Source organism: Tupaia chinensis, unplaced genomic scaffold (genome assembly GCF_000334495.1).
Source record: "Tupaia chinensis unplaced genomic scaffold, TupChi_1.0 Scaffold000067_1, whole genome shotgun sequence".
Classification (NCBI taxonomy): domain Eukaryota; kingdom Metazoa; phylum Chordata; class Mammalia; order Scandentia; family Tupaiidae; genus Tupaia; species Tupaia belangeri.
This window is the reverse complement of record NW_006159526.1, coordinates 3,945,118-3,953,983: the sequence shown is the minus strand read 5'-3', so window position 1 is coordinate 3,953,983 and position 8,866 is coordinate 3,945,118.

Below are 8,866 nucleotides of genomic sequence, written 5' to 3'. Positions count from 1 at the left end.
CACGGGAGGTGAGAAAGGGCTGCGGCTCGGTGCGGGGGGAGCGGGCAGGGGGCCTCGCCTTTCTCCATCCTTCCCCCCCTGCCCTAGCAGGTGCAAGGGCTCTGGGGAGGGGAGGGGCGCCCCTCCCCGAGGCGGGGGACAGAGGGGGAAGCTGGGGAGGAGGCTGGACCCTCTCCTCTTCTCGCGGTGGCCCGGGACCGGGAGCTTTGTCTACGATGAGAAGAATGGGGGGGAGGGGGTGGTAAGTGTCCTTGGGGGGGGCTCAGAGGATGGGGGCGTGGGTCCCTCTGGGCGGGTGTCTGAGTGTCCTTGAGGGGTGTGTGATGTGACCCTTTTGGGGCAGGGGTGTTCCCCGGGCTGGCGTGTCCTGGGGGGAGGGTAAGTACAGAGGAGGCCTGTGGACCGGAGCTTCCCAGCCTCCCTCCCTGGGGATGTCCGGAGCCGGGCTGTCCCAGCGGGAGGCATGTGTGAGCCATGGAGGGATTGTGCGTGGGGACAGGCTGGGTGGGTGTGTTGCGTGAAATGGAGGAAAGGGTGGGTGTGTAAAGCTAAGTGGAAGAATGTGAGTCTAGGACAGCTGTGTGTGTGTGTGTGTGTGTGTGTGTGTGTTGGCCCTATAAGGCCTGGGTATGTGACATTAGGGATCGTGGACATGACAGGATACTCTGTGTGTGTGTGTGTGTGTGTGTGTGTAAGAGGCAGGACAGGGTGAAAGGAAAGGGGCTGGGCTCCATGTCTGAGACCCTGGAGGGTGTGTGTGTGATAAGAGAAGGTGTGTGCTTGTCACCCAAGGGGGCTGTGGCAGAGTGTGACACATGAGTTAGGGGGTGTGTGACACGCAGGGGGTATGTGGGCGATGCTGCATGGGCTGGTCCTGGGCGTGAGCCCTGCAAGGCAGTGTGGGCCAGGGGAATGGGGCTCCATGTGTGTGGTCCAGGCGTGTCTGGGGTGGGGTGGGACCAGGAGAATCTGGGGAAGGGATGTAACAAGACAAGGGTGTGGGTGTGACTCCACAGAGGCTGTGGCTGGGTGTGACATATGGAGGTGTGCAACCATGACATCAGAGGGGGTGTGTGCAAGAGGGGAAGGTGGGTGTATGACCGAGGAGAGGCTGAAGGTGTGTAGCAGAGGGAGAGGGAAGGATGGGTCCCATGTGACGGGGACCATGTGCGTACCACATCCCAGGATGTGTGCATGTATGCGTGCTGCCTAAGGGTGTGTGTGTGTAACAAGGGGAGGTGTGTGTGAAATACTGAGGTGTGTGTGTATAACAAGGGAGGGTGTGTGTGCACCGCGCGTGTGTGAGATGGCTGAACGTTTGACACCACAGCAGGGGTGTGTGTGTGTGTGTGTGTGTGTGTGTGTGTGCGTGTGTGTGAGACAAGGAGGGGGCATACCAGAGAAGAAAGCTTTGCCGGAAACTCTAGGTGTAGGTGTGCAGATCGGACCCTGATGAGGACAGGGTTTGCACCCAGCCCTCTAGCTCCCTGGAAGGAGGGAGACCCCAGAGCAGACAGGCCCCTCCCCGCGGTCACCTTGGCCAAAGTCTCCAGCTTCCTCTGGCCTTTTCCTCCGGATGGAGAGGGATGGCCTCAGGCAGAGTGCACCCTTCCCTCTCCGCTGTCATGGGGAGGTAGTGGGTGGGTGGGGACTCCCACCTACTCTCCAGGATGAGCACACAGGGTCCTTCCTCCCAGTCCGGCTCCCCCCCGACCCGCATCCAGGTGGGACCAGAATCAGGGACCCCGGGATGCCTGTGAGGGGATCCAGCAGAAACTGGAGGAAAGGGAAGTTGGGGGAGGGCTGGGAGGGAGTTTCCTGTCCTTCTTCCTGCTCCCCCACCCCCTGCACACACATGAATGTGAGCTGGTGCTGACTTCCTTCCCTCCTTCCTGCCCCACTGCCATTCCTAGCCCTGGAGAGGACCGAGGACCCAGGAGGTCCCAGCTTTCCCTGCCCCCTGGGGAGGGGTGTCCCACCCTGCTCTTAAAGGGGCTGGATGCTGGAAGTCGGGTCATTTGGCAGCTCATTGTGATGACGACTCCACAGCAGCTGCCAATGACGGTCACTTCCACCTACTTGGCTCCTACTACAGTCGGCTCCGGCTCCGGCTCCAGCTCCGAGAGGGGTTGTTTTCTTAGTGCAGCCTGGGGGAGATGATTGGAGCTGCTTCTCATAGAGGACGAAACCGAGCTTCAGCGAAATGATACCACCTGCCCAAGGTCACAGAGCTCCCAACGGTGGGGCTAGGACTTACCCACCCCTAGGCTGCCTGGTCCCGACCTAACCGCTATGCCTTCCCACCTCCCGAAGCTGAGGGGAAACTAGGACAAGCCTTGAGGGACCTTCTCCTCCAGACTTTCTCCCACCCCCTCTTCCGTTTACCCTTGGGGAAACTGAGGCTGGGAAATACAGTCATCCGGTGACAGACGCGCTCAGGGCTAGGCAAAGGTCTAAAACTCGAGGGCTTCTTCCAGTAACGTACTTCAGGGCTGTGGGACACTGGGTCAGCCCTTCCCCTTCTCTGGGCCTCAGGGTTCCCATCTGTGAAATGGGGACATGACAGTAACCATGACGATACTATTAATAGTTGCTATCAGTATTATTGTTTTTAATGCCATCCACGCCATTCCATCAAATTCCAACGCTTTCTGATGTCATAATAATAAATTCTAACCGTGGCTGACATTTACGGTGTGGCAGCACGCCAAGAAGTGTGCTGGATCAAGCGCTCAATCTTCGCAGCGTCCTCCTCTGTTACTCTCACTGCAGATGAGAAATCAAGGCCAGCGTGGGTCAGAACTGGTCCAAGGGGCAGTCCGTAATGACAGGCGGAGCTGGGATGTGAGGGAGCCCAGCCCCGTTGTGTGGTTAGACACTAGAGACAACCTCATTTTCAGACGAGGACACTAAGGGTCCGAGGAGTCAGGGGCTTTTCTCAAATATCACCGCAAGTAGTGACAGGCCGGACAGATCAGGCCCTCGCTAGTGCCAGCCTGCCTCTCCTGGTCGTTCCTGGGGACTGATGGGAGAAATCGAGAAAGTGGCATCTGGGTGCTGAGACCGCCTGGCAGATGCCATCAGGAAGACAAGGCAGGAGGACTTGGGCGAAGAAGCTGGGCGGAAACTCGGGTGAGAAATGAATGACCCCAGGCTAGTGGGGCAGGGACGGAGTGTCCTTGAGTACAGCTCGTAACTCTTAAACTGAACTACTGGGTCATTGGGACAGCCATGTCGCATGTTCGCATACAAAATCCCGCCCTGACTTTCCCCCATGACCTAACATAACGGCCCCCATACTACTGCCTCCAAAAATACAGAAAAAGAAAAAAAAAAAAAATCCTCTATACTGGTACTTCAAAAAGTTAGTGGAAAAACAGAATGAAAGACAGTTTATATTGCTGCAAAAAAAAAAGGAAATCCGTGACTAGTTTTTTCATACTATGCATCTTCCATGAACTTTTAAAAAAAAGAATGAATTTACTTTGCTATTATTATTTTTCATTTTACCAGAGAGAGAAAGGGAAAGGGAAAAAGCAAGTCACCAGGTCCAGGCCTCTAACCACGGTCGGCCATGTGGGAGTCTAGCACCATAACCATTGAGCCACCCCCCCATGAACTCATTAAAGACTCCTGGTATACTCTCGTACATACACATTTCACACCCCAACCATAGCTTACAGTAGCCAGATCCTGGTCCTAATATCCTTCACTGTTTTTTTTTTTTTTAATAAATAATTCCTTACATTTAATTCTTGTGCATCTCTATAGCATACAACATGGTTTTTCTGAGTCCCTCTTATTTTTTTAAAAGAATTATTTATTTATTTAATTCCATTTGTTATTGTTTGTTCATTTGTTTGTTTTGTTTGTTTGTTTGCTTTTTCCACCAGAGAGAGAGAGAGAGAAAGGGAAAGCGAGAAAGCAAGCCATCAAGTCCAGGACTTGAACCATGGTTGGCCATGTGGGAATCCAGCATGCTTATCCATCACACCACCTGCTAGCCCCAAAGTCCCTCATTTAAAAAAAAATATGCTATAAAGAAAATATGCTCACCACAGAGAGACAGGGGGGGGGGAAGGTGAGCAAACACCCCTGGGGGGATGGCCATGCCACAATCCATTCTCCTCCATTCTCCTCTTGGGATTTTGGGCATGCATGCACACAGGCCCAGTATGAGTTTCAAGCCACTAGGTTGGGGAATTGAACTGTGTAGTTAGTCACATGGGATCCAGCCACCTTAACCATCACCCCACTGGCTGGGCCCACCCCTCACTGTTTAATGCGGACGTTAGAGCCCTAGAATATGACCTTTCAGGGTTCAGGTTCACCATAGTCGAAAGTTTGGCGTGGGACCCGCAGGTAATTATTTCACTGTCCCAAGCCTCTGTCCCCTTGTCTAGCAAATGGGACGGTACGCTCTCTCTCTCTGGACTGTCGTGTGCATTAAATGGGATTGCATACGTGAAGCACGTAGCATGAGGCCTGTCAGATGGTGAGCGCTCAGTAAGTGAAAACTGTCGCTACCACTGTTACTGGTGCCGCTGAGAATGTCATGTTCCATTTTTGCCATCCAGTGGCGACGTGCTCCACGGAAATCATGCCCCATCCACCTCTCTCGCGCTCAGAAACACACCTTGAAGGATAGCTTCACACCTTTCGGCATCTCATCCCTCCAGAAGCACTCAAGAGTTGTACCACATTTCTCACAAACACGGGCCACACCGCCATTCACAGAAAGATCTCGCACCCCCGAGGCCCCAGCCTTCCTACCCCAGCCACACCAGGCCTTCCTCATCTCGTGCCTTTCACCACGGCACCCCCGTCCACGCCTACGACAATTCCAGTGTCACAGCCCAGCCTCTTCAGACCTCCAAGGAACACGGCAGCTCTCCCTTGCCCGACCTTTAAACAAGAACAGGTACCATGAGGACAACACCCCTTTGATTCCCTCCAGACATGCTGTCGCCCAGAACAACACCTGGGCAACACACACTCCTTCAGCTCTTTAACGACAGGTCAAGGCCACCTTACAGCCTCAGTGCTCTGACGATGAAACGTGTCACTCTTACCACCAACGTCCCACGTTTCTTGGGTAGGAAAGTGTTATCTATGGGAGTGGGGGAGTATGGTTGGTATTTGGAAGCTTCCAGAAGCATCTCTGAGGGAGGGTGGAAGCCAGGGACTGAGTGACTCCAAGGGGAAAGACAGCCCCTTCCCAAAGTGGAGATGCTTGAAGTTGCAGCAAGAGGGAGGCCGGTTAATCAGGTTGTCACCTTCAGTCCTTCAGACTGAAGCCAGGCAGAGCCTTGGCTGTTTAAATAGAGTGGGAGCGGGTGGTGTCTGGGGGCTCCGAGTTCACCTGAGGTCATGCGTCTGTCCTTGGCTGCCAGGAAGGCTGGAAACCAGAGGGCTAGCTTCTTCCTGGGACAGGTGGGGCTCATATGGTGGGAGACTCCCCCAAACAGGAAGGATGTGCAGAAGATTCTGGAAATAACCAGAGCAAACTGATGTTCAAGTGGGGACTTCTGGAATTTTGAGTTGGGAGTTTCTACACGCAGGAAGTCCCAGCCCTCTATAGGGCATCCGTAAGCACCCACAGGCTAGTTCAGAGACAAACTTTTTTTTTCAGTTTTTGCATATTAATGTACTATAGGGAGAAAAGCATAATCAGTCCTTCAAACTCCAATTATGAGCAATGGTTTTTAAATTTTCTCTTTAGGGACCGGCAGGTGGTGTGGTGGTTAAGGTGCTGGACTCCTACATGGAAAATTGTGGTTCAAGTCCCAGACCTGGTGGCTTGCTTTCTCACCCTTTCTCTCTCTGTCTCTCTCCGGTCAAATTAAAATAATAATAATAACAAATAGAATTAAATACTTTTTTTAAAAAAATTTCCTCTTTAAATAGATGCATTTATATTTTAAACAGAATTTAAAGGAACTAGACCTAGCCCCAGCACCTCAAATGGACTGGCACCTAGTGGGTGCTCAACAGGGACCTGTTGGAGAAAGGGAGGGAAGAGAGAGAGAAAGAAGGAAATAATACAGAGGGGCTAGAGGAAAGGGAAAGTTCCAGAAGGTGGCATGAGAAAGAAATGGTAGAGAGATGCAGGAGAACGGGGGTAAGGTGCCACTTCTATCGGTGAGAGGTCAGCCCTCCTCCAGGAAGCAGGGACGGGGCTGGATGGTCTTGCAGTGGTGAAACCCAGGTGCTGGGATGCTGGCCTACAAGGGAATGTTCTGGGTTCATGTCCAAAAATTTCCCTGACGATGCCAGCGTTTGCCTATGATCCTGGGCTGGCTGAAGCCGGCAGTGATCACAGCCCTGAGCCTCGTTGTTCATCTGTCTGCTCTCACTCACAGGAGGGGGGGGCAACAGGTGGCGTGGTGGTTAAGGGGCTGGACTCCCACATGGCTAACTGCGGTTCCAGTCCTGGACCTGGCAGCTTGCTTTCTCACTTTCCTTCCCTGCCCCACCCCATCTTTTTCTGGTGAGTGCATACATGTCCTATAGCCAATTAAAACCAATCATCGTAAATAAAATTAAGTGAATAATTCTTTTTAAAAGGTATAGTGAGGGGGGCTAACTGGTGGCCCGATGGTTAAAGTGGTTGGATCCCACATGGCCAACCATGACCCAGACTCCACAGCTTGATTTAAAAAATAAATAAATAAAACTCCTGGCATGTGCACGTGTGTGCCCCAAATCCCAAAAGGTGGGAGAAATGGAGGAGAAGGAATATCAGTGAGGCCATCGCCCATGGGGGTGCTTTCTCGCTTTCTGTCTGTATCTCCCTCTCCAGCACACATGCCCTCTGGCAAATTTAAAGCAAGCCTCGAGCAGTGCACAGAGGGGTGGGGATGCAGGAAGTGGGCTCTCCCTTCCTGCCCCTATCTCAGTAAACTCCCCAGACCACGACGTCGGTTTCCCACGCACAGAGCTCTCTGAGCCAGGCGCTGGACTGTGCTTCGCGGCGTTCGTATTGTAGGTGGTGATGAAACCTAACGTGCCTCGAGTGTCCTGTGTGCCTGGGACTACCCTGAATACTTCACATTTCAGAGAAATGCCTTGTGGGGGCGCTACCATGGCCCCCCCCCCGTTTGGTAGATGAGACTACTGCCCAAGAGGCAGGATGACTTGCCAAAGGCCATGCCGTCTATTGATGCCAGATGCACTTAGTCTAAGGTTTTCTGCCACCTCCCATGGAAATTCCCAGACAAAGCTTGAAGGAGTGCAAGAGAAGGACGAGCTGGTGGCATGGTGGTTAAGGTGGCTGGATCCTACATGGTCAACCACACGGTTCGAGTCCCAGGCCTGACCTTTTTTTTTTTGGAGAGATTTTCACTATAGGGCGCGTGTGCTCGCCAGACAGACAGAGACATTAGAGACAGAAAGCGAGAAATCACCCCCCAGGGGGGATGGTCACGCCGCAATCCCTTCTCCTCCATTCTCCTCTCGGGATCTTGGGCACGCACGCACACGCGCCCGGCGTGAGTTTTAAGCCACCGGGTCCGGGACGCGAACCGCGGTCGACTACGTGGGAGTCCAGCGACATAACCATTACGCTAACTGCTGGTTCCCCCAGGCCTGACCTTTTAAAACTCATGCCAGATGCATAGGCATGTGTGCCCAAAATCCCAAGAGGAGAATAGAAGAGAAGGGTTTGTGGAGTAGCCATCCCCCCAGGGCGATGCTTTCTCGTCCCCCCTCCCCCGTCTCTCTGTCTCACCCTAACCCCATGAGCATGCACAACCTATTGCAAAAAAAAAAAAAAAAAAGGAATGCAAGAGAGGAGGGGCAGCAAATGGGGATGGGGACATCCCCAGTTTCCTTCAGAGAAGGCGAATATCTTCCAGCCTCATAGAGAGATGGTGTGTGTGTGTTGGGGGGATGTTGAGCAGGTTGACAGGGGAGAAGCTCCGCGCAGAGGTTGGGAATGACAGTGAAGGAGGAGGATCAATCCTAAGAATTTGTGAGACTCCTTCCTCATCCCTTTGAAACCCACCTCTGCGACAGGTTTAGAGGTGGAGCAGCAAGGGGAGGGGAGGAGGACACCCCTGTGAGCCTAGGGAGGGAAGTGAATTGAGGAGGGGTCAGGGTGATGGATAGGAAGGCACCCTGGGGGGTTAATTACCTAATAGGCTTAATGGTCTGATTAGGCAAATTTAAGAGGATTGTCTTGGGCTCAGGAAAACCTCTTAATTCTGGACCCCCTTCATTGCCTGTGGGACCACCCCTCTTCCTCACACCCTCATTCTTAAATGCGTGGGGGACTCCGAACCCCTCCATTTTTATTTATTGTATCCACGACGCACGAGACGGAGAGATACAGAGCGGCACCCTCCATGGGGTCTGGCCACACCGCCATCCCTCTTTCCTGGCCCTCCAGCTCTTTGGGCTTTTGGGCACACTCTCGACCACCCAGCATGTTTTCAAGGTGACCCAGGGATCTGAACCCATGGTCAGTCGGTCAGTTGTGCGGCTTCCAGCATTACAATTCAGTTTGCTACTAGGTGCACTACTAGGCTGGGCCAGAACTTTTGATCTGTTTTTTAAAGAATGAATGAATGATTAAACATTTATCTATTTACCTGTTTATTTGTTGTGACTTTCAGGCTGCTGGGTCTGGGACTTGAACCATGGTTGACCATGTGGGTGTCCAGTGCCTCAACGACCATGCCACCTGCCGGCCCCTATTACTATTTTTTTAAAATTTGTTATAGGGCATGTGTGCTCACAGGGGGTGGGGGACAGTGTGGGGGGGGGTAATGAGAAAGCAAACCAGCAGGTCCAGGACTTGAACTGCTGTCTGCCATGTGCAAGTCCAGTGCCTTAACCAGCCTGCCACCCTCTCCCCCCACCCCCA